The following is a 24,010-nucleotide window of genomic DNA, read 5'->3' as shown; positions in this document are numbered from 1 at the left end:
ACCTGAGAACACCTGGGCAAGAATTTTCAAAAATTAGATCAGCTACTAAGGAACTGAAAAGAGTATATACCGTAGTTTGGACAGTGATGTACCTAGAATATGAAAGAAGGAACAAACTTCACCAGAAAGAGACACACAGAAGCATCCTCAGCAGACTGTTAGGTTTTTGCTAAAACATGAAATATGAGAAAGGTTAGTTGAAGAGGTAAGAGCCTTCATTAATCTTGAAAAGTAAGTTCTAGAGGCAAATAAAAATGCTATCCAACTTTATCAGCAGATCATGCATTTTTCTAAACATTTTTACCATAATTACAGATGGACACTAAATTTTAACAGGAAGAATATAATCCCCCAGACCTCACTCTTAGTTGGCTCATTTTTCTTAGTGCTTACCCCAGTGAAAACTTTGACCAAGTATATAGAATTATCTGCAGGTGATGTATAAGTCATGAAATTAGACCCATAAATATAACCTATTCTCAGAATGTGAATATTTATCTTAATGAAAATAAACTCTGTACTTTTTTTTAAACAAAAATCAAATTCCTTGATAACCATATTAGATAATGTGTGAGAGTGTTGGTTTCTATGGTAAAGTACTATAAATTATAAAATGTATGCTTATCACAAGTCTGATGGTGCTGTAATTGACAGAATGATGCTAATACACATAGATGAGTCTCTTAACTCTTAGCTCTGTAAACCATAAACAAAACAGCCTTCTGGACAGAGGTATAAGCTTTCTCGGAGTTCAAATCTTTACAAATTCAGTCAACTGTTGAAAATAATTGTGATTCTCCTGGTGTGTTACTTAACTTCAGCACATTCTTAGCCATTTGTTGTAAGATTGAGTGCATCAAAGCTCAAATTTTTCCTTGCCACCCAGGATTCAGGCAGGCTTGCTGAGGTAACTTCCTAAGTGTATGTAACATGCTACAGTAAAATAAGTGATAGCTATGAAATTCTGAAAGAGATGGGAATACCAGACCACCTTAGCTGCCTCTTGAGAAATGTGTATGCAGGTCAAGAAGCAAAAGTTAGAACTGGACATGGAACAGCAGACTGCTTCCAAATCGGGAAAGGAGTACATCAAGGCTGCATATTGTCACCCTGCTTATTTAATTTATATGTAGAGTACATCATGTGGAGAAGGCAATTGTAACCCACTCCAGTACCTTTGCGTGGAAAATCTCATGGACAGAGGAGCCTGGTAGGCTGCAGTCCATGGGGTCCCGAAGAGTTGGACATGACTAAGCAACTTCACTTTCACTTTTCATTTTCATGCATTGGAGAAGGAAGTGGAAACCCACTCCAGTGTTCTTGCCTGGAGAATCCCAGAGACAGCGGAGCCTGATGGGCTGCCATCTATGGGGTCACACAGAGTTGGACATGACTGAAGTGACTTAGCAGCAGCAGCAGCAGAGTACATCATGAGAAATGCTGGGCTGGATGAAGCACAAGCTGGAATCAAGATTGCTGAGAGAAATATCAATAATCTCAGATACGCAGATGACACCACCCTTACAGCAGAAAGTGAAGAAGAACTAAAAAGCCTCTTGATGAAAGTGAAAGAAGAGAGTGAAAAGTTGGCCTACAGTTCAACATTCAGAAAACTAAGATCATGGCATCCTGTCCCATCACTTCATGGGAAATAGACGGAGAAACAGTGGAAACAGTGGCAGACTTTATTTTGGGGGGCTCCAAAATCACTGCAGATGGTGATTGCAGCCATGAAATTAAAAGACGCTCCTTGGAAGAAAAGCTGTGACCAACCTAGACAGTATATTAAAAAGCAGACATTACTTTGCCAACAAAGGTCCGTCTAGTCAAGGCTATGGTTTTTCCAGTAGTCATGTATGGATGTGAGAGTTGGACTGTAAAGAAAGCTGAGTGCTGAAGAATTGATGCTTTCGAACTGTGGTGTTGCAGAAGACTCTTGAGAGTCTCTTGGACTGCAAGGAGATCCAACCAGTCCATTCTGAAGGAGATCAGTCCTGGGTGTTCATTGGAAGGACTAATGTTGAAGCTGAATACTTTGGCCACCTGATGTAAAGAGCTGACTCATTTGAAAAGACCCTGATGACGGAAAAGATTGAAGGTGGGAGGAAAAGGGGACGACAGAGGATGAGATGGTTGGATGGCATCACCAACTCAATGGACATGAGTTTGAATAAACTCCGGGAGTTGGTGATGGACAGGGAGGCCCGAGGTGCTGCAGTTCATGGCGTTGCAAGAAGTCAGACAGGACTGAGTGACTGAACTGAATTGAACTGATGAAATGTGATATACCTCACTTTAGTTAAATGACAAGAAATATTAGAGCTTTGATTTTAGAATTGGGTCTGAGAATAAGATTCAAAGATAAATTGTGATCATGACATTCCAATTTAATTCAAGTTCAGCTTTCTACCAACAGTTTCTAAAATTTTATATATAAAATGTTGAAACTTGACAAAATCTAACCTTCAATCAGAGACAATTACAAATGTTTGCTTATTAAGGAGGAGTTCATGATCAGATCTGTGTTTTGTTAAAAAATAACAACTAGTATAAATATGAACCACAATTGTTTGGGGAGATATTGAAGTTTAGAGGCAGTGTAACGGTATGTGAGGAATCATGGATGGCTGGACTTGGGGCTGGGAAAGGTGTAAGAGTAAAGCTGAAAAGAATAGTAAAACTCAAGAAAAATGGCACCTGGATAAAACAAAATATGAGGCTAAGAAAGGTGAATGGTTCAATGATGGCACCATGATCTCTAACATGTATAATTCAACCAATGCTACTACTGTACTACTAAGACCAAAGAGGAGAAGGTGATCACTTTATTGATTTAATCCAACTTACAGAATATTTTAAAATTTAATTTTCCACATCATTCTCTGTTATTTGCTTTGTGTCTGTTGTTTAAATAAGTTTCAGTAGGAGACTGCATCCCATTTTAGATAGTCTAAGTTCTTGGGGTCCCACTACTTCACCCTCATAGGACTCAGCTACTCACCAGTGGACTTTTCAGATGAATTAATAGTGAAAACCCTTTGTCAAAAGAGGCTCATCTTATGATGGATTATATGCATATCCTAGGACTGTTTCAAAGAATAAGTAACATGTCTGAAGTGTCTAGTGTGGAATGCCTGAAACAGAGTAGAATCTCAATAACTGGATCTTCCCTAATTAATACAGAAAACCAAATACACAAACAAAAACAAACTAAATCTTAAGGACTATGTACTTAAAGAAATAACATTAAAAAAATTTTAAGTGACATTTTAAATATCATGTACTATTTGTATCCTATAAGATTTTTAAAAATAATTCTGTATTATTACTGAATTGTATATAACCTAACAATCTAATCAATTTTATGCACATACTAAGTTAAATAGGAGCTATTGCTCACACTTAAAATCTAAAACCCAAACATACTATGGGACTAATATAGCTATTACTGAGCCAAAAAATGAACATAATTGTATACAATTCCATAGATATTATATCTAGTATTGTAGCTCAGAAGTAAAGAATCTGCCTGCAGAGCAGGAGATACAGTGATAGCTGGACAGGTGGAAGTGAAAGTGAAAGTCGCTCAGGCCTGTCCAACTCTTTCCGACCCCATGGATTATACAGTCTATGGATTTCTCTAGGCCAGAATACTGAAGTGAGTAGCCTTTCACTTCTCCAGGGGATCTTCCCAACCCAGGGATTGAACCCAGGTCTCCCACATTGCAGGTGGATTCTTTACCAGCTGAGTCACAAGGGAAGCAGTGCAGGAGACCAAGGTTCAATTCCTGGGTTGGGAAGATCTCCTGGAGAAGGGAATTGCTACCCACTCCAGTATTCTTGCCTGGAGAATTCCACAGACTGAGGAGCCTTGCAGGCTACAGTCTATAGGGTTGCAAAGAGTCAGACACGACTGAGCAACTAACACTTTCACTTTCATAGTGACTATTAAGCCAAAAAATTAAACATAATTGTATAAAAGTCTATAAAGATATTGCATCCAATATTCCATTCTATAAATTATATGTATTGATGTTATTCATGCTTACAATGTACTTTGATTATCAGTCTAGAACTGTGCTGTCCAACAGAATACAACATGAGCAAAAAACATAATTTCATATTCTGTATTAGCTACATTTAAAAATTGAAAAATACTTAATATGTTTCATTTATCCATTATAGCACACATATTACAACTTCAACACAAAATCAAAATAAAAACTATGATATTTTACATTTCTTTTTTCAAACTAAGTCTTCAAAATCCACTGTAAATTTTATACTTAAAGTGAAGTCACTCAGTCGCATCCGACTCTTTGCGACCCCGTAGACTGTAGCCTACCAAGCTCCTCCATCCATGGGATTCTTCAGGCAAGAATACTGGAGTGGGTTGCCATTTCCTTCTCCAGGGGATCGTCCCAACTCAGGGATCGAACCTGGGTTTCCCTCATTGGAGGCAGACGCTTTAACCTCTGAGCCACCAGGGAAGCCCATAAAAAGCCCATACTTAAAGCATATCTCAAATCAGAAATGCTACACTTCCAATGCTCAAGTGTATATGGCAACATTCTAGAAAACACTATTGCTCATCATATAAAAATGTTGACATTAATATAATTTCAACAACAATCAAAACAATCCTCCTATATTATCAAAATTTTAACCTCAACTTTACCACAATATCCAAATTAAGAATTATTTTTATCAATTTTACCTTCTGGACAGTTTTACTAAAATTACAAAGATTCAAGAACTACTCATAACTAGATTCTTAAGGGGTAAGTAATCACAGGAAAAGAAGTTGCATTAGCTATTCAAGAGTATTTAACTTAATTAGATATATAAATAAATGTGTTCCTGATATGTCATTTCTAAGCAAGGTGGAGCCCCATATGATGAGAACACAGTTTGTTATGTTTTGTTGTAAATTATCTTTTTCTCTAAAAAGCTCAGCTCCCTGCATGTGGGGAGAAAATGATGAAGGAGGACATTGTGAGAGTTCAAACATCCCTGTCTGTCATCTATTAGTTTTGTGGACTTAAAGTACTTGCCTTATTGTTATGTAGTCACAATGAGATGATTTTATGTTTATTAAATCTCAGTAAAACAACTGGGACTACTAGAATGCTTTTCCCTAAAAATATTTTTAAATGGTATTATATATGTGAAACAGAAATGATTCATGGAAAAACTCCAATACAAAAATTAAGGAATAACAGTACTTTCTCCACTCTCCCTTACATGAAAGGCAATGTAGAATAATATTTAATTCACTGGACTTAGAAGAATGCCAAAGAATGCCAAATTCAACTGTCTAATTCCCCATAGCTCTATCTTCTATAGTTAAATCTAAAGAAAATAAGGCTGTGTAGACCCCTGCCATGAATTATAGGTAAAGTGGAGAAAGAAAAATGGGTAGCTTGATAGGGATTGCATTGAACCTATAAATTGCTTTGGGTAGTATACTCATTTTCACTATATTGATTCTTCCAATCCATGAACATGGTATATTTCTCCATCTATTAGTGTCCTCTTTGATTTCTTTCACCAGTGTTTTATAGTTTTCTATATATAGGTCTTTAGTTTCTTTAGGTAGATATATTCCTAAGTATTTTATTCTTTCCGTTGCAATGGTGAATGGAATTGTTTCCTTAATTTCTCTTTCTGTTTTCTCATTATTAGTGTATAGGAATGCAAGGGATTTCTGTGTGTTGATTTTATATCCTGCAACTTTACTATAGTCATTGATTATTTCTAGTAATTTTCTGGTGGAATCTTTAGGGTTTTCTATGTAGAGGATCATGTCATCTGCAAATAGTGAGAGTTTTACTTCTTCTTTTCCTATTTGGATTCCTTTTATTTCTTTTTCTGCTCTGATTGCTGTGGCCAAAACTTCCAAAACTATGTTGAATAGTAATGGTGAAAGTGGGCACCCTTGTCTTGTTCCTGACTTTAGAGGAAATGCTTTCAATTTTTCCCCATTGAGGATAATGTTTGCTGTGGGTTTGTCATATATAGCTTTTATTATGTTGAGGTATGTTCCTTCTATTCCTGCTTTCTGGAGAGTTTTTATCATAAATGGATGTTGAATTTTGTCAAAGGCTTTCTCTGAATCTATTGAGATAATCATATGGTTTTTGTTTTTCAATTTGTTAATGTGGTGTATTACATTGATTGATTTGCGGATATTGAAGAATCCTTGCATCCCTGGGATAGGTGGATGAAACTGGAGCCTATTATACAGAGTGAAGTAAGCCAGAAAGAAAAACATAAAATACAGTATACTAACGCATATATATGGAATTTAGAAAGATGGTAACAATAACCCAGTGTACGAGACAGCAAAAGAGACACTGATGTATAGAACAGTCTTATGGACTCTGTGGGAGAGGGAGAGGGTGGGAAGATTTGGGAGAATGGCATTGAAACATGTAAAATATCATGTAAGAAACGAGTTGCCAGTCCAGGTTCGATGCACGATACTGAATGCTTGGGGCTAGTGCACTGGGACGACCCAGAGGGATGGTATGGGGAGGGAGGAGGGAGGAAGGTTCAGGATGGGGAACACATGTATACTTGTGGCGGATTCATTTTGATATTTGGCAAAACTAATACAATTATGTAAAGTTTAAAAATAAAATAAAATTAGGGAAAAAAAGAAAAATGGGTAGCTTATCCATTCAACATTTTTCCAGTAACAACCACTCAGAGACTGTAGGAAGGTGTGATCCAGTAAAATCCTTATTACCATGAAACAGGAAAAGACTTTTGGAACAACTATAGATGTTATGAAGGGAGAAGGGAGGTCAATGGGGAATGCTAAGTTTAAGAATCCAAAAGATGTTACTAATTATACATATGTATACATATATACATATACATATAGGTATATATATCCTTATACAAGGATAGGATGATTCTAGGACAAGATCATTTGTTGTTGTTCAGTTGCTCAGTCATATCCAACTCTTTGCGACCCTATGGACTGCAGCATGCCAGGCTTCCCTGTCCTTCACAAGATCTTTTAGTAGTAGTAATTTTAAATTGATATCAGAATATAAAGGGTGTATCTGGGGAGGGAGGAGGGAGGAGGGTTCAGGATGGGGAACACATGTATACCTGTGGCGGATTCATTTTGATATTTGGCAAAACTAATACAATTTTGTAAAGTTTAAAAATAAAAAAAAAATAAAAAAGAATGCTTTTACATATGAACTAATTTCAGACAGACATAACTCAGATGACTGAAACAAAGTAAAAGTTTTCCTGTGGCATAAAGTAAAGGAGGCTTAATTTTGTTTTCAGATGTGGAAAAAAAAAAAAAAAAGAATATAAAGGGTGTATCTATTGCGATATGTTAAATAACAAATGGGTATGGCACTGCAGGTATGTATGTGAAAGTCGCTCAGTCATGTTCGACTCTTTGTGACCCCGTGAACTGTAACCGACCAGGCTCCTCTGTCCATGGAATTCTCCAGGCCAGGATACTGGAGTGGGTAGCCATTCCCTCCTCCAGAGGATCTTGCCAAGCCAGTGATCAAACCCAGGTCTCCAGCATTGCAGGCAGATTCTTTACCATCTGAGCCACCAGGGCAGCCCAGTGGCTCAGACAGTAAAGAACTATTTTGTGGTGTGTGTGACATTATAAAATAGTGAACTAAATGCACCGTTCAAGTAAGAAGTCATTTGAGAAAGAGGTAAGGTAGTTGGCCAGGTGAAAAAATCTTTAATTTAAATATAAACACATGGCCCCTATTTCCATCTCTGACATTAAGTCGCTCTAGACACCCATAAAGTTTGCATATCTTTAGGGTTTTTAGTGTGTTGTTTCTAACATAAGCAAAAGAAAAGGATGAGAGTGAATTATCTCGTATAACATTTCCAAAGGAACTGAAAAATATTATCACTGATAAGGCACAGCACAGAGAAGCCCATCATAGCTACCATTTCATTTATGTAATGTAGATAGCTGATCTGATCATATTTGATCCACCGAAATTAAAAATTTTGATGATGTTTATATGCAAAGCATATTCTGCATTTGAGGTTGTAGGATAAAAGAGTTACATGTTATTTTAGGACTGCAAAACTAGTCTTAATATTTTCTCCATATAAAATTACATGTTTAAACAGTTGAAACTGTTGAAAGATTTTTATTATCCTGGTTTAGATTTGGGTTTTCAGCACATTACAAAATAAGCTTTTTTGTATATTACATAACCACCCTATGGATAACACAATTAAATTACATAGTACTTTAATTTAAAAGTATAAATTGGAAATAGCTTTACTTCTACTATCTTCTTAAACTATAGAATTTAACAGTACTAATTGACTCATGACTATAACAGGCATCAACTCATCTTAAAGAAAACACTGAAGCAATCAGACACCTCAAAATTAATTTGCATCTTTACTATCAGGGAATTGAAGATTCCCTGATATATATATATAGTTGGACTAACATTTATACAACTGAAAGAATTAAGCTTAAATTAGAAATTAATTGAAGTAAACAGCATGCTATTCTTTAAAAACAAATATGTGATTTCAAGAGCATTGGTGAATATGTTAACTGCTTTAACAACTTCTGGTTTAACAAAGATGTTAACATTAATGTTCAGAAAAAAAATCTTTTTGAGTTTTCATTTATAAAGCTCTAAACTTGAGAAAAGTATTTTGCAACATTATCAAAGAGATCAGCTACATGGAATGCAGAGTAACATGACCAATCAGTCATAGCACATCATATTTTTATTTCTATTGGGTACATTTGTTCAACATAAAGAGATCAAGCAGAGAAAATAAATAACAAATACTTCTTCAGACATCATTTGACCCAGCAAGTGTTAGACTCCCCTGGCAAATCACAGTGGCTGTGAATAATAGAGTTAATTGCAAGCCTTCTTCTGTTTCAAAAACTAAAGTTGTGATATCAAGAGGAAAAAATAAGTTCAACAGTGATATTACATTAATAAGCAATTCCAATATTTTCCATCATTACTGCTGTTTGTCAAAACTAAGCATGCTGCTCCAAAACGAAGGAAAATAAGCCTTTACTTTTGAACTCAGGGCCACAGGTATCAATCTAAAGGAATATATTTAGTATATAGTGATTGGATTCTCAAACCCCTTGGTTTGCAATATGGGCTGTATAGCAGTTAATTTTAAAGTCTCAATCCCCAGGTCCCATCCACATCTAATGATATGAGAATCTTTGGAGGTAAATCCTTGGCTTCCATTTTGTTTTTTGGTTTTTTTTGTTTTTCAAAAATGTAACACAACATTATCAATCAACTATACTTCAATAAATATGTGTGTTTTTCTGTGTGTGCACGCGCTCAGTCATTTCAGTTATATCCAACTCTTTACAACCCTATGAACTGTAGCCTGTCAGGATCCTCTGTCCATGAGATTATTCTGGCAAGAATACTGGAGTGGGTTGCCATTTCCTTCTCCAGGGGAATCTTCCCTACACAAGAATCAAACCCACATCTCCTGTGACTCCTGCACTGGCAGGCAGGTTCTTTACTACTGAGCCACCTGGGAACCCATATGTAATATATAAATGAATATATATATATATATATTCATTAAATTGTACACTTAAAATTTAATGTAAAATTCATTAAACTGTATACTTAAAGTGGGTGAATTTTATGGCATATGTTATATCACAATAAAGCTGTTTTATAGATATATCAAAAAAATGACAACCTAGAGGGATGTGATGGGGAGGGAGAAGGTAGGGGGAAGTTCAAAAGGGATATATGTATACCTATGACTGATTCATGTTGAGGTTTGATAGAAATCAACAAAATTCTGTAAAGCAACTATCCTTTAATAAAAAAATAAATCAATTAAAAAAAGAATCAGACAAAAGATTAAAAGAAAAAAAATGAGAAATAAAAAATAAAAACAAATTAAAAAAACCCCTAAATACCTCCAGACAATTCTAATATGTATCCAGGTTGACAACCAATGGTCTATAATGCTCTCATCTTTCTTAAAACAGTCTAGTAGAGATCTTTGAGACTGTGTCGATATTAAAATGTTATCAAGATTTTCTTTATTATAAAGCACTCAGCTAGATCTATTCTTTCTTTAAGATTTTTTGGATATGGACCATTTTTTATGACTTTATTGACTTTGTTACAATATTGCTTCTGTTTTACATTTTGATTTCTGGCTGTGAGACATGTGGGATCTTAGCACCCCACAACCAGTGATGGAACCCTCACCCCCTATATTATAGAAGGTGAAGTCTTAACCAGTGGATCACCAGGGAAGTCCCCTAGATCTGTTCTTAATCAAAAATGCCACTAGTCAGCTGGAGATACATGCTGACTGCATAGAAAACCAAGAATTCTATGAAAGTTAAGAGCTGCCAACAGGCAGAGGTTTATTATTTCAATTACCCTGAATCCTGAAGCTTATCTTTCAAAGTATGAAAATACAACAATGTGCTATCTTCCATACAGTTTGCAGCACTATTAAAATTATTTTATTACATGAGTGATCACAAAAAATTATCCTTCTCAAAAGATGACAGAAAACACTGAAACTTTTTTTTTTAACCAACCAGCAGTGATTTTAAAAGAGAGCTCCTCTCCTAACCACTGTATTGGCTGTTAATAAGTACTGATGGTAGACAAAAGCCCACCTACAAGTCTGAATCACTAGCTCGAACTTCTGTTGTTTCCCTCATTTGAGGGGCTTGCCTGATGAGCAGACCTTGCAAAAGCAAGAGCAAACATGACATCCATGCAGAAAAGACAGTTGATAAAAGAAGTATCTAATTAAGGAGAAGACATGGAAAATGGAAACTCACAAACCTTACAAAGAGAAAATAACATCCTAAATCCAAACGGCAAATAGAATACTGCTAAGAATAAGACGTCTGATAAAATAACACAAAAATTAATCAAAAAGCCATTTCCGGTCTAGGTTGTAATGATATGCTAACATATCTAAGACATGTTTTGCCTTTCCTCCTGTGTATTCTGAATCCATCCTAGTAAGAGTTAAAAATGAACCATTTTGCCATTTCCGTCTCTCTAGTAAGCAAAAAACACCAGAAGGAATAGGGCTTTTGTTTTGGTGGCTGAATATTTTAATTTCTACTTGAAGTAGAAAATATCAAAATTCTGTCATATTTCCAAAAATCAGACATAGATAAAAAGAAGTAAGGTCACTGTGTATAAGAAGAGAGAAATGGCTGAATTGGAAAATGGATTTTGTTGTTCATGTAGTGATTTCCAATGTTAGTTCTGACATGTCCTAAATGAAGATTGCTGTACTGAAGCATTTATTCTAATGATCCAAAGCAACCCTCTGGAAATCTTTATAAATAAGCCAAGATATAATTTTTTTCAGATGTTTATAGCAGCTTTATTTCATAATTGCCAAAACATGAAAGCAAACAAGATATCCCTCAGTCAGTAAATGGATAAACTGTGGTCCATATGATGTAAATTTGATAGTATATTTTTGGAATTATTACAGCAAAACCTTAACACTAGTAAATGCTTATATGTATGGACAATGTTCACAGTGTTCCAATCACTTTACGTATTAATCCAACTCTTATAAAAACCAAAAATTAATATATTTTCTAACCTCAAAATGACCGAGAATGATTGAGTAACTTGCCCAAAGAATCAAGACTAAGTAATATTCCGAATTCAAACTCGGGCATCTCAAATTATGATTACTGTAGAGTAAGTATGCAAATATTGTAAACCTCAAAATCCCTTTTCTGTTTTGTTTTTTGTTGATGTAAAATCGAATTTAGTAAAGACAAACTCTTTTTGACACTGTTAAACCCAGTTCTATATTCAGAGGCTACACTGTAGAGATTTGAGAAGGCAGAGGAAGAAAACACTGTCATTTTGCTAGCTAGCTTGCCTCTACTAACTCCCAAACCTAATCGTTAGATATGTAGTCACTTTGCTTTAGACGGATCTCTAATTATCACAAGGAGTTTCACAGAATTCTAAAATAATTGTAATTTGAATTTTAAACACTTAAAATACTTATGTGTCATATAGCTTTTGGGGACAGAAAGGGGTTTTATGCTACCAACTCAAAACTTGGAGGTTCCAGCCCATTCAAAATGCCAGAAATAATCATTACAGAATTTCAGGCTGAAATTAACCAAGAGCAACATATCTTCTCATTGATTCAATAGAACACTTTGAGAGAATCAAATCCAGGTTTCCATTTAGTGTATAAATCTCTTTTAAAAAATTTAATACAGAAGTGTATATAGCTAAATCAAAGTCCCTTGACAAGAAGCTTAAATGGAGTGCACTGTTTAGTCAGTGTTCATTCACTGTGATGGGATCTTTATTTGATATGTATTTAGCCAACCACTTTAAAACTGCTAATATCAAAATGGTGAATTTACCATGCATGACAACAGTCAACCAGGGAATGTTTATTACTCTCTGCTAATAGCAACATCACTTGAAAGGATAGAAACAAACTTTATTCAAAATTTTTCAGGATAAAATGGTGTGTTAATCTGATACTAATTCTCTTACACTTAAGAGTGTATTACACAGGCTGTGTCCAGGTTCAAAATATTTAAATTTACAGTGATCTCTTTAGCCTTGTCTTTTTCTTGAATTATACGTCCATAAACTGCTGCACTCAATAAGCCACCAAATATGGAAAACTCAGCAGTGGCCACAGGACTGGAAAAGGTCCGTTTTCATTCCAATCCCAAAGAAAGGCAATGCCAAAGAATGCTCAAACTACTGCACAATTGCACTCATCTCACACGCTAGGAAAGTAATGCTCAAAATTCTCCAAGCCAGGCTTCAGCAATATGTGAACCGTGAACTTCCTGATGTTCAAGCTGGTTTTAGAAAAGGCAGAGGAACCAGAGATCAAATTGCCAACATCCGCTGGGTCATGGAAAAAGCAAGGGAGTTCCAGAAAAACATCTATTTCTGCTTTATCGACTATGCCAAAGCCTTTGACTGTGTGGATCACAATCAACTGTGGAAAATTCTGAAAGAGATGGGAATACCAGACCATCTGATCTGTCTCTTGAGAAATTTGTATGCAGGTCAAGAAGCCACAGTTAGAACTGGACATGGAACAACAGACTGGTTCCAAATAGGAAAAGGAGTACGTCAAGGCTGTATATTGTCACACTGCTTATTTAACTTATATGCAGAGTACATCATGAGAAACGCTGGGCTGGAAGAAACACAAGCTGGAATCAAGATTGCCGGGAGAAATATCAATAACCTCAGATATGCAGATGACACCACCCTTATGGCAGAAAGTGAAGAGGAACTCAAAAGCCTCTTGATGAAAGTGAAAGTGGAGAGTGAAAATTTGGCTTAAAGCTCAACATTCAGAAAACGAAGATCATGGCATCCGGTCCCATCACCTCATGGGAAATAGATGGGGAAACAGTGGAAACAGTGTCAGACTTTATTTTTGGAGGCTCCAAAATCACTGCAGATGGTGATTGCAGCCATGAAATGAAAAGACGCTTGCTCCTTGGAAGGAAAGTTATGACCAACTTAGATAACGTATTCAAAAGCAGAGACATTGCTTTGCCAACAAAGGTTCGTCTAGTCAAGGCTGTGGTTTTTCCTGTGGTCATGTATGGATGTGAGAGTTGGACTGTGAAGAAGGCTGAGCACCGAAGAATTGATGCTTTTGAACTGTGGTGTTGGAGAAGACTCTTGAGAGTCCCTTGGACTGCAAGGAGATCCAACCAGTCCATTCTGAAGGAGATCAGCCCTGGGATTTCTTTGGAAGGAATGATGCTAAAGCTGAAACTCCAGTACTTTGGCCACCTCATGGGAAGAGTTGACTCATTGGAAAAGACTCTGATGCTGGGAGGGATTGGGGGCAGGAGGAGAAGAGGACGACAGAGGATGAGATGGCTGGATGGCATCACTGACTCGATGGACATGAGTCTGGGTGAACTCCGGGTGTTGGTGATGGACAGGGAGGCCTGGCGTGCTGTGATTTATGGGGTTGCAAAGAGTCGGACACGACTGAGCGACTGAACTGAACTGAACTGATACCATCATAAAGAACATACTTGTAGACTGAAATATATTTGTATATTGAAATATGTCAAAGTAAGTTGAAGACTGAAATAATCACATCACAGGACTTCTGGCTTCAGCGGTGACATGTAAACAACTTGGAAGCTGTCACCCCTGCCCTCATAACAACAACAATGATGAAGAAGCTGAAAAACTATCACTTTTCTTGGAAACCTCAGCAAACTGAAAAATCTGGAGAGAGAGATGGATCCAGAGAGTCATAGCTGGGTTCTGTTCCCCTACACTAGAAATTGCTGAAGACATAAACTAGTAGGTATCTAACGATGAAGCAGCGTGCTGGAAGCTGACTATTGATTAGCATGACTATGAGAAAAATGGGGGGAAAAAATCTTAGAGAATGCCACATATTTTTGTGGGTTTTTCATCTCCAGAAACACCCATCCTCAAGTTCTCACCAGCAGCAAACAGCAGAGAAATACACCCTCATGTCTCTGGAAAGGGGAGCAGGCATGCTAATTGCTTCAAGTGTGTTCAACTTTTTGTGACCCCATGGACTGTAACCCGCCAGGCAGCTCTGTCCATGGGATTCTCCAGGTAAGAATACTGGACTGAGTTGCCATACCCTTCGCCAGGGGATCTTCCCAACCCAGAGATGAAACCCACTTCTTCTATGTATTCTGCATTGGCAGGCAGGTTCTTTACAACTAGCCCATCTGGAAAGCCCAGCAAAGGGAGAGGAAGGGTAAACATTCTGGAATAATCCAAGTGTGTTCTCCATAACAAAGGTCTATACTCCAGATACTAGAGCTGTATACTAAATAGGGGAAAGGCATTTCCCCAGTTCCAGACTCCTCTCAGCTTCCTGCCTCACCTATGGAGGGGACGTGGAAATAAACACAGAAATAAGTGGATTAGAGAACATTCCCCTCCCTCATCTTTCACTCCAGCACTAACAGGGCTTCAGTGTAATGACTGCAGATCAAAGCTAAAAGAGCTGCAGACACAAACTCTCTTGAAGTAACAATTATTAAGAAAGGACAACAGAAGACAAAAACAAGGACAGTAGGGGATTTGAAGCCCCCAGAATCTACAACTACAGAAAAAGTTAAAAAGAGCCCAACTTCTAGCCAGATTAACTAAACGTTCACCATGTCCAGACGTTTTCCACAATGAATACAACTAAATATTTAAAGATGAATGTTGCCACTGCTACGAAATCTCTTCTGGAACAGGGGAAGGAAAACTCCCAACTATTTTCATGAGAACTAACATTACCATAATACCAAAATCAGTTAAACATATTACAAGAAAGAAAAACTACAGACTGATAGCTCTCATGAACCTAAGTGTAATATATGTACAATGAAATATTAAGATTGTTTATCCAACATTGTGCAAAAAGAATTATATACCACAAAGAAGTACGAATTATTTCTGCCAAGTAAGGCTATTTCGCCTTCCAAAAATATATCAGTGTAAACTCTCACATCTACAAGCTAAGGAAGAAAAATTATATATTAATCACTACACTAAAAGGATTTAACCAAATCTAATATCCATTTAATAAAAAAATCTCTCCTTATGACCTCATTTATACATGGAATCTAAAAAAACAAAACAAAGAAGCAAATTAGAAATTATTTTTAATTGAATGGAAATAAAAATATAGCATATCAGAATGCAGAGAATGCCACTAAAGAAGTTAAGAGAAAATTTAAACTTAAATGCCTGTCTGAAAAGAAAAGAGTTTCCAAATGTCCTCAGCTTCTATCTTAAGAAATTACAAATACAAGAGGAAATTAAGTCCATAGTAAGCAGGAGAAATAATAAAGATCGAGAAATCAATGAAGAAGAAAACAACAACAGAAACAGTAGAAAAAGTCAATGTAACTCAACTCTAGTTCTTTAATAAGATGAATAAAATCAATTTCTAGCCAAACTTATCAGGAAAAATGAGAAGACAAAAATGCTTATTGTCAGAATTGAAAGAGATAACATCACTATAGATTGTACACAGATTAAAAGAAAATATTAGCAACCATTGTGTGACATTTAATTCAACAACTTAAATTAAGTGAAAAAAATTCCTAAAAAGGTATATAACACCAAAGCTCATTCAAAAGGAAATAAATAGATGAACAGATATGTATTTATTAAACAAACTGAATTTGTAGTTTAAAATCTTCCCACACAGAAAAGCTCAGGACGGGGTGGCTTTAATGGAAAATTTTCCCAAATATTTAAAAAGAAGTAAAACCAACATGTGTGGTACTCTTAAATCAGTTACAAAAATAAATCAATGGAATAGAATAGAGAGACCATAAATAGACCTGCATATATGGTCAACCGATTTTTTTTTAATTGCAAAGACAATTCAAGAAAAAAAAATTTAGTATTTTCACCACATTTTACTAGAAAAACTTCACTTCATACCTAGTATCATACAAAAAATGAAATTAAAATAAATCTTATAGGTAAATATAAAACCTAAAACTCAAACTTCTAGAAGAAAACTTTGGAGAAAATATTTGTGAATCTGAGTTAGGACAACATTTCTTTAATATGACATCAAAATATCACAATTTGCACTTCATGAAAATTAAAAACTTTTGCTCTCCATACAACACTGGTAAGAGAATGAAAAGACAAACTACAGTATGGAAAAAAACCTACTTGCAACTACTTTGAAAAGTTTGGCAGTTTCTCCAAGACAAAGGAAAGCATATGTTTGTACAAAAATTTGTACATGCATATTCATATCATGTATGTGACAGCCCCTATCAGGAAATGGTCCAAATGTACATCAACAGATGGACAAAAAACTCAATTGTCATATATCCACAAAATGATATACTACTCAGGAAAAAATACGGAATGAACTTATGACATACACAAACCAGAACTTTCAGGATAATCATGTGAAATGAAACAAGCCAGATAAACAATATAAATATACTGCATGCTTCCATGTAAATAAAATTTTAGAATATGAAAAATAATTATTATTGACAGAAAGCAGGTAAGCAGTTGCCTTAAGTTGTGGCAAAGAGTTGGGAAGGGCAGGAGGAAGGTACTTAAAAGGAAGAACAGGAAATTTGAGGGCTGTGATCCCATGGACCATAGTCCACCAAGTTCCTCTGTCCATGGGATTTCCCAGGCAAGAATATTGGAGTGGGTTGCCATGCCCCCCTCCAGGGGATCTTGCCAACCGAGGGATCGAACTCACCTCTCTTGCATCTCCTGCATTGCAGGTAGATTCTTTACCACTTGAGCCATCAGGGAAGCCCCCAATCACTATAATAAGTATAATTAACAAAAGCTCTCCCTTGAGGGTTTTGTATATATTAAATTAAATTATCAAAACAAAACTCCCAAAAGAGAGCCTGTAAAATTGCATGGCCAGTACATTTTAAATATTATTATATGCTTCAATCGGAGAAGGCAATGGCACCCTACTCCAGTACTCTTGCCTGGAAAATCCCATGGATGGAGGAGCCTGGAAGGCTGCAGTCCATGGGGTCGCTGAGGGTCAGACACGACTGAGCGACTTCACTTTCATTTTTCACTTTGATGCATTGGAGAAGGAAATGGCAAGCCACTCCAGTGTTCTTGCCTGGAGAATCCCAGGGACGGGGGAGCCTGGTGGGCTGCTGTCTATGGGGTTGCACAGAGTCAGACATGACTGAAGCGACTTAGCAGCAGCAGCATATGCTTCAATATATTTTAAAGGGAAGTTGCAGGCAATCAGTTCTTGCATAAATTTCTGAGAAGAATTAAATAAACAAAAATTGGTTCTGTCTCAACAGAATAGACTTTCAAAGATAATATTTAGCTTAAGAATTCAAATACAGTAAACCCAGTTTAGAAAATTACCACTCCATGTTATGAGAGCATGCTTGTCTAACATCCCATTTGATTGTTTTAAGCTCTACGTACAAGCATTTTCACTCTCCACATACATTTTCAATAATACTTAGATCAAGGGCACTATTTCTTTCACACTGCTTATAGTTTGATAACTATATATTTAAATTTTTAATCACACTATTTGCTATCTAATAATTTCATTAGATCCAAGTTTTACTGGAATTCCTACAATGATTTAAGAGCACTGCTGCTAAGTCATGTCAGTTGTGTCTGACTCTATGCGACCCCATAGACGGCAGCCCACCAGGCTCCCGTCCCTGGGATTCTCCAGGCAAGAATACTGGAGTGGGTTGCCACTTCCTTCTCCAGTGCATGAAAGTTAAAAGTCAAAGTGAAGTCACTCAGTTGTGTCCAACTCTTCGAGACACCCTGGACTGCAGCCCACCAGGCTCCTCAGTCCATCATGTAATAATAAACATATAAATAATAATACAAAATAATACTGTCATAAAGAAATATGTAAAGTCCTATCACTAATTGCATAATTACTAAACTATCCATAAACATTTGGAGCCATTAGTCACACTGTTCTGATGAATCAGACAGGTGTAAGAAACAAAATATGGTTCTTATTTTCCTTTTCATCAAAAAGTAATAGGACTATATTTCCTTAGCCTTAGGAATGGAAGCTGTGAGAAATTCAAATGCCAAAGGACTCTAAAAATATAACATAAAAATAATTAGTACGAAAAAACTACAAAATAGTGGTTTAATATAAATAATATATTAGATTAGAAATCTACTGAAAGTGAAGAATATGATGACCAAAAAAATGGTTTTTAATATCTCTATTTTCCAACAACAAAAACGTTCCATTTCATAGGCTAACAAAGCATCTCATTAAATACACAGTCATAGAAAGCTTAGTTAATACGATAATGTTATATAGTTTCAGCATTTGTGATTCAAATAGTACATTAAAAAAACCACAAAGTAATCATTCAAAATATACCTATAAGAAAATTTTAACTCATTATATTAAAATATAAATACCAACTTAATTTTTATTGAAATCAACATGACCTATAAGTACAATAAATTAGTAGCATGGTAGATTAAAATAGCCACATATTTTTGGTCTCATCTTCCAAAACGAGATGGAGTCTATTTCTCTTCTCCTTGATTCTGGGCTGGATCCACAACTTTTCTTTACCACTAGAACACAACAGATGTAACCATATACCTTATGAGGTTGGGCCTTAAGAGAGCTGCAGTTCTTGCTTTCGTATGTTTAGAAAATCTCCTCTTGGAAGTCACCCGCTAGAGAGAATTCCAACGGAGGCAGGGAGGCAATGTGGAGGATGGTCAGTGTATTCCCATTGACAATCTCAGATAGATGTCCACTTAACAGCCAGCACCCACTACTAGCCATGCTGAATAAGTTACAGATGTTCTAGTCTGGTTTGGTCTCCAGGTGATTATAGTCTCAGCTGGCTCCATGTGAAGCAGACGATCTGCCCAAATGAGTCCATTGTCTTAGTATGCTCAGGCTGCTACAGCAAAGTATCAGAGACTAGGTGGCTTAAAAACAACAGAATTTCTCACAGTTATGGAGGTAAGTCTATGACCTAAATACCTCCCCAAATCCCAGCTTTCTAATACCATCACCTTGGGATTAGGTTTCAACATATAAATTTGGGGGAAACATGAATATTCAGTCTACAGCACCAGTCAATTCATAATATTAAAAGAAATAATAAATCATACTGCTTTTAGAAACACTAAATTAAGGGATGGTTTGCTATGCTCACGAAGAGACTGAAATAGAGGGTAAAAGTTCAACTGTGATTTAAAATGAGCAGTGACTCTGGAGTCAGACTTCCTGCTTTTGCTCCTTGGGCTGACAGTAGTATGACCTTGGTCAACTCACAATTCATCCCATTTCTGAGTCTCAGTTGCCACAGAAATTACTTTATGGATTTTGTTGAGAGGCAGGAAGAGAAGAGTTCATGTAAAGCACTTACACAGAGACTAGAACTTGGCAAAATATCAACACAGGTTGGGTGTTGCTGTGTTGCTGAAATTAATGTTGAAGTTAACCTGGTCTGTATGAAATATTATATATGAGCTTTCTCTCTGTTGACAGCTTGTGGTATTCAAGAGGGAATGGAGACATTAAGAAAGCATAAAATCAAAGCTACCTTATGTTTGATATACTATTTTAAAGGATACATAATTTTAATAAGCTATTATTTTAAATAATAGCATTGTTGGACAGCAAGGTAATTTTCACATCAAGTAAATAAAGCTATAATTTATTTTTCCTAAATTGTTCCAAAGTACATTAACCTTTGCCATTTTTTCAAATATATTCAAATTGAGGCTTTTATTATGAAACTTAAACACCCAAACTTAGCTGACTACCTATAGTTTTACACAACGATAGAATTGATGTCATTGCTTATCTAATAAAATATTTGATTTGACTCTTTTATATAAAACTGAAGTTATGCCAGAAACGTGCCATATATATGTCTCAATATTATTTCCTTACATGCTTCATTTGTTCTTTATCTCATTAAATTTTAGTTTCTGACAAGTACTCTCATTTATGCTGGGCATTCAGAAAATCCTTCTCCTCTTTATTTATATTTCTGAAATTTTCCAGTGGTATTCTCTACTTAGCTCTAAGTTTTGACTTCACATTTAGAATGGCTTCTATTTATCCTTAAGAGAAAATTAACATTGGATTGATACTAATAGCTAGTATCTATTTGTGCTACCCAAACAACAAATATTTTTATCGTTATGTTTGACCAACTGCACATTGTAAACCACTAATTTCACTTGCAAGGAGTCAAACTCTTAATTTCCTCTGCATTTAGCCTTTTCAGCTCAGCAGGACATGTTTCTTCTCTCAAGCCTCCATTACAGACAATTTATCCAATAGAGAAAGGCAGTCAGTCATTCTGATATATAGCTATGAAAAGCTGCCACTGCTTCCTACTAATCTGTCTACCAAATCTCATGGGCACCTCCCTTAAATTTACCCTTTAGAGTTTTCTTATGCTTGAATAGTTTCTATATGTTCAAGATATTAACATAAATCCAGAGTGGTTCCAACAAATCTTAGGAGAAATGCAAAAGGGAAACAAATAAAGGGGAAATTATATTTCTTAACAAAATAAAATTTTGACCAACAAGAAAATATACATAAAAACCATCAAACAGTTCCTAAAGCCTCCATTTAGTGTAGATTTAAGGAAGCCAAGTCCACCCAGCTTGTTCATTTTGTTCTCTTACACAGAGTTGTCTTCCTCAGAAATGTCTTGATCAGTATGAAAGCCATGTTCAAAACTATTTCTCTAATTATCTTAGTCAACAGGAAAAAATGATAGTAAAAAATAGAATATTTTTCTATGATTAAACAGAAAATCCTGACAGAGCCAGAAATATAAGAACATTTACTTTAATGATAAAGTTACAGGGATGTTAACCAACCAACATCAGTTAGCAAATTAATAACAAATGACTAACAAAAAATCATGCTTTAGATTTTTTAACTAAAGTTTTGTTTTAGTCTTTTAAAAATCTTATTGACATAATATGGGTTACATTATTCAGAAAGTATTACTATTGTTTAGTTGTTGTGCCTGACTCTTCCTGCAATCTCATGGACTATAGGCCGCCAGGTTCCTCTGTCCATGTAATTTCCCAGGCAAGAATACTGGAGTGGGTTACCATTTCCTTCTCCAGGGGATCTTCCCAAACCATGGATTGAACATGCATCTCTAGCACTGGCAGGCAGATTCCTTACCCCTGAGCCACCTGTAAACGCCCTCAGAAAGTATTAGGAGGATCCTAAAGCAAGAGCTGGAGAAGGAAATGGCAACCCACTCCAGTGTTCTTGCCTGGAGAATCCCACGGACGGAGAAGCCTGGTAGGCTGCAGTCCATGGGGTCGCACAGAGTTGGACACGACTGAAGCGACTTAGCAGCAGCAAAGCAAGAGCAGCTTCTTCAGTCATCCAGGCTGTGATGGAAGCAGACCTCACTCTTAGTCCTTACTACTTATTGGTAATCTCTCAGTGGATATCTGTATCTAAATACAAACCTGTATATGCAAGAAAAAATGATGATAAACACAACTTAGTTGTCAGATCAAAGCAACATCCCTATGACAAATCATTATTTAATTACCAGTTATTGAGTTACCCCATAGAGATGCAACCAAGGGTTATATGACCAAAGCTATCTATCATCTTACAGGTGTCATCAGATTCACCTTCCATACAGATAAGCATGTCCAGCAATACTCCAACACCAAGTGAAGTAGTACAATATAGATTAGAACCCAAGCAGGTTCTCTAGGCACAGTTAAGCTGAATGAGGAACCCAGCTTAGAGATGGTACCACGTATTGGTATAATTCAGATGTAAAACTGCCATAACAGTTCCACCACACTCAGGTGGCTCTAAAAGACAGTGAAGGAAAATCCTCTCTGTAGGCATAACTGTAAGCAATTCACTTGGCTGGCATTTCTCCCAAAAGAGAGATGGCCAGAGCAGACATTCCTTCTCCCCTGTCCTAGGTAAACAGAGAATGGGGCATTGGCCCATGACTGATCACTCAGATAATACTGGCTTGAGTTCTGAAATATGAAATCTGATAAATTTATACAAAGACACAGTGTCAAATCGAAGAGCATGTCAACTGGTGGAGTTATGTGTCCAGGGGCAGCAGCAGCAGCAACAATAAAAGTCAAATGAAAATAGAACCAGTGTGACATTCTGACCAGATATCCTGGCTTATTGTGCTGACACAGATCCTTGTCCAAACCTAGTTCTACAGCACTCCTTGAAATTCCATGATTTAGCAGATACTTTTCTAAAAATTTTACTGTTTTATTCAGGGTAACCGGAGTTATGTATTTTTGAAATCAAAAAATCTAACAAATATGTCATCTACATCTCTGATTCAAAAATTTTTATTCACTGAGAAATATGCCTTGAGTTTAATGCTGGGTCTATTTAAGAAAGAAAAATACCTTCACTTCCAACATATGAACATATATCTATAGAGATTTATATTTCAGAGCAAGACTGACATTCTGGGATTATGTTTTATAGATATGACAGTCAGAGTTAATAATAAATCTCTATAAATTGCAATGCATTGAAATATTATTTGAATGATTTTTCTAACTTAATGTGGAAAATATCTGACTTGTGAATAGAAAATTCCTAAAGTGCTGAAGTTTTATAAACTAATTAATATTTGGTAGCTGTGATTAATGTTCTATTTTAAAGGGAAATATGAAGATTTTTCAGAACCTTAGTTCAGCTAAAATAGAACAGAAATTAAACTTTAATACATATTTTAATTGGTTTTAATATGAGAACTAACATAAGTATATTAATGTGGCAGGACTGTGAAGTAATCAGCAGGTAAGAAAATAAGTTTTAAAATGCAAAATTGGAAAGCATGAATAAATAATGTTTACTTTGTTTTGAATAATCTATGAACTATAATTACTGCTTCTATTTATTCAAGTCTGGTTCAAAATATAAATCAACTTAAGGCCAAGTAAGATGCTGTTTTCTTCTTTTGATCTTTTGTTTTTTGAAAAAAATATTTGCAGGGAGCAAGATTTCTATTTTACCCTTAAGTTGGAGGAAGATCCTATTGAATTCATAAATAGAAAACTCAATTTAAAACTTAATATCATCTACTATATAAATTATAATTAAGCATGTGAAGTGGACCAGGGCTCCAATGTCTGTGTTCATAATACTTGAATATGATTCCTGAAAATATTTTTCCTCATTGAGCCAAGAAAGAAAGAATCATGAAAGGAAGCAAGTGACTGAAAGGAATAGTGGTCACTACAAATGTCAGTGAAGCCAGAAATAGTCCTTTAAAAGTCAGCTATGCTGCCTGTGAATGCAGAAAGGGCAATGCTTATGACTCATTAATATAATCAAAGTAAAAGCTGAATGGGCTACTAATCAATTAATAATACAAACTAGACTATTCCAGCATTTAAATTCCTTTGGACATTTTCAATTTAAAAGATCATGCTCCATATATAAAGAGATATAA

The sequence above is a fragment of the Bos grunniens genome, chromosome 17 (assembly GCF_055505025.1).
Source record: "Bos grunniens cultivar Pamir isolate PY7600 chromosome 17, Bosgru_T2T1.0, whole genome shotgun sequence".
Taxonomy (NCBI): Eukaryota; Metazoa; Chordata; class Mammalia; order Artiodactyla; family Bovidae; genus Bos; species Bos grunniens.
This window is presented reverse-complemented; position numbering follows the sequence as displayed.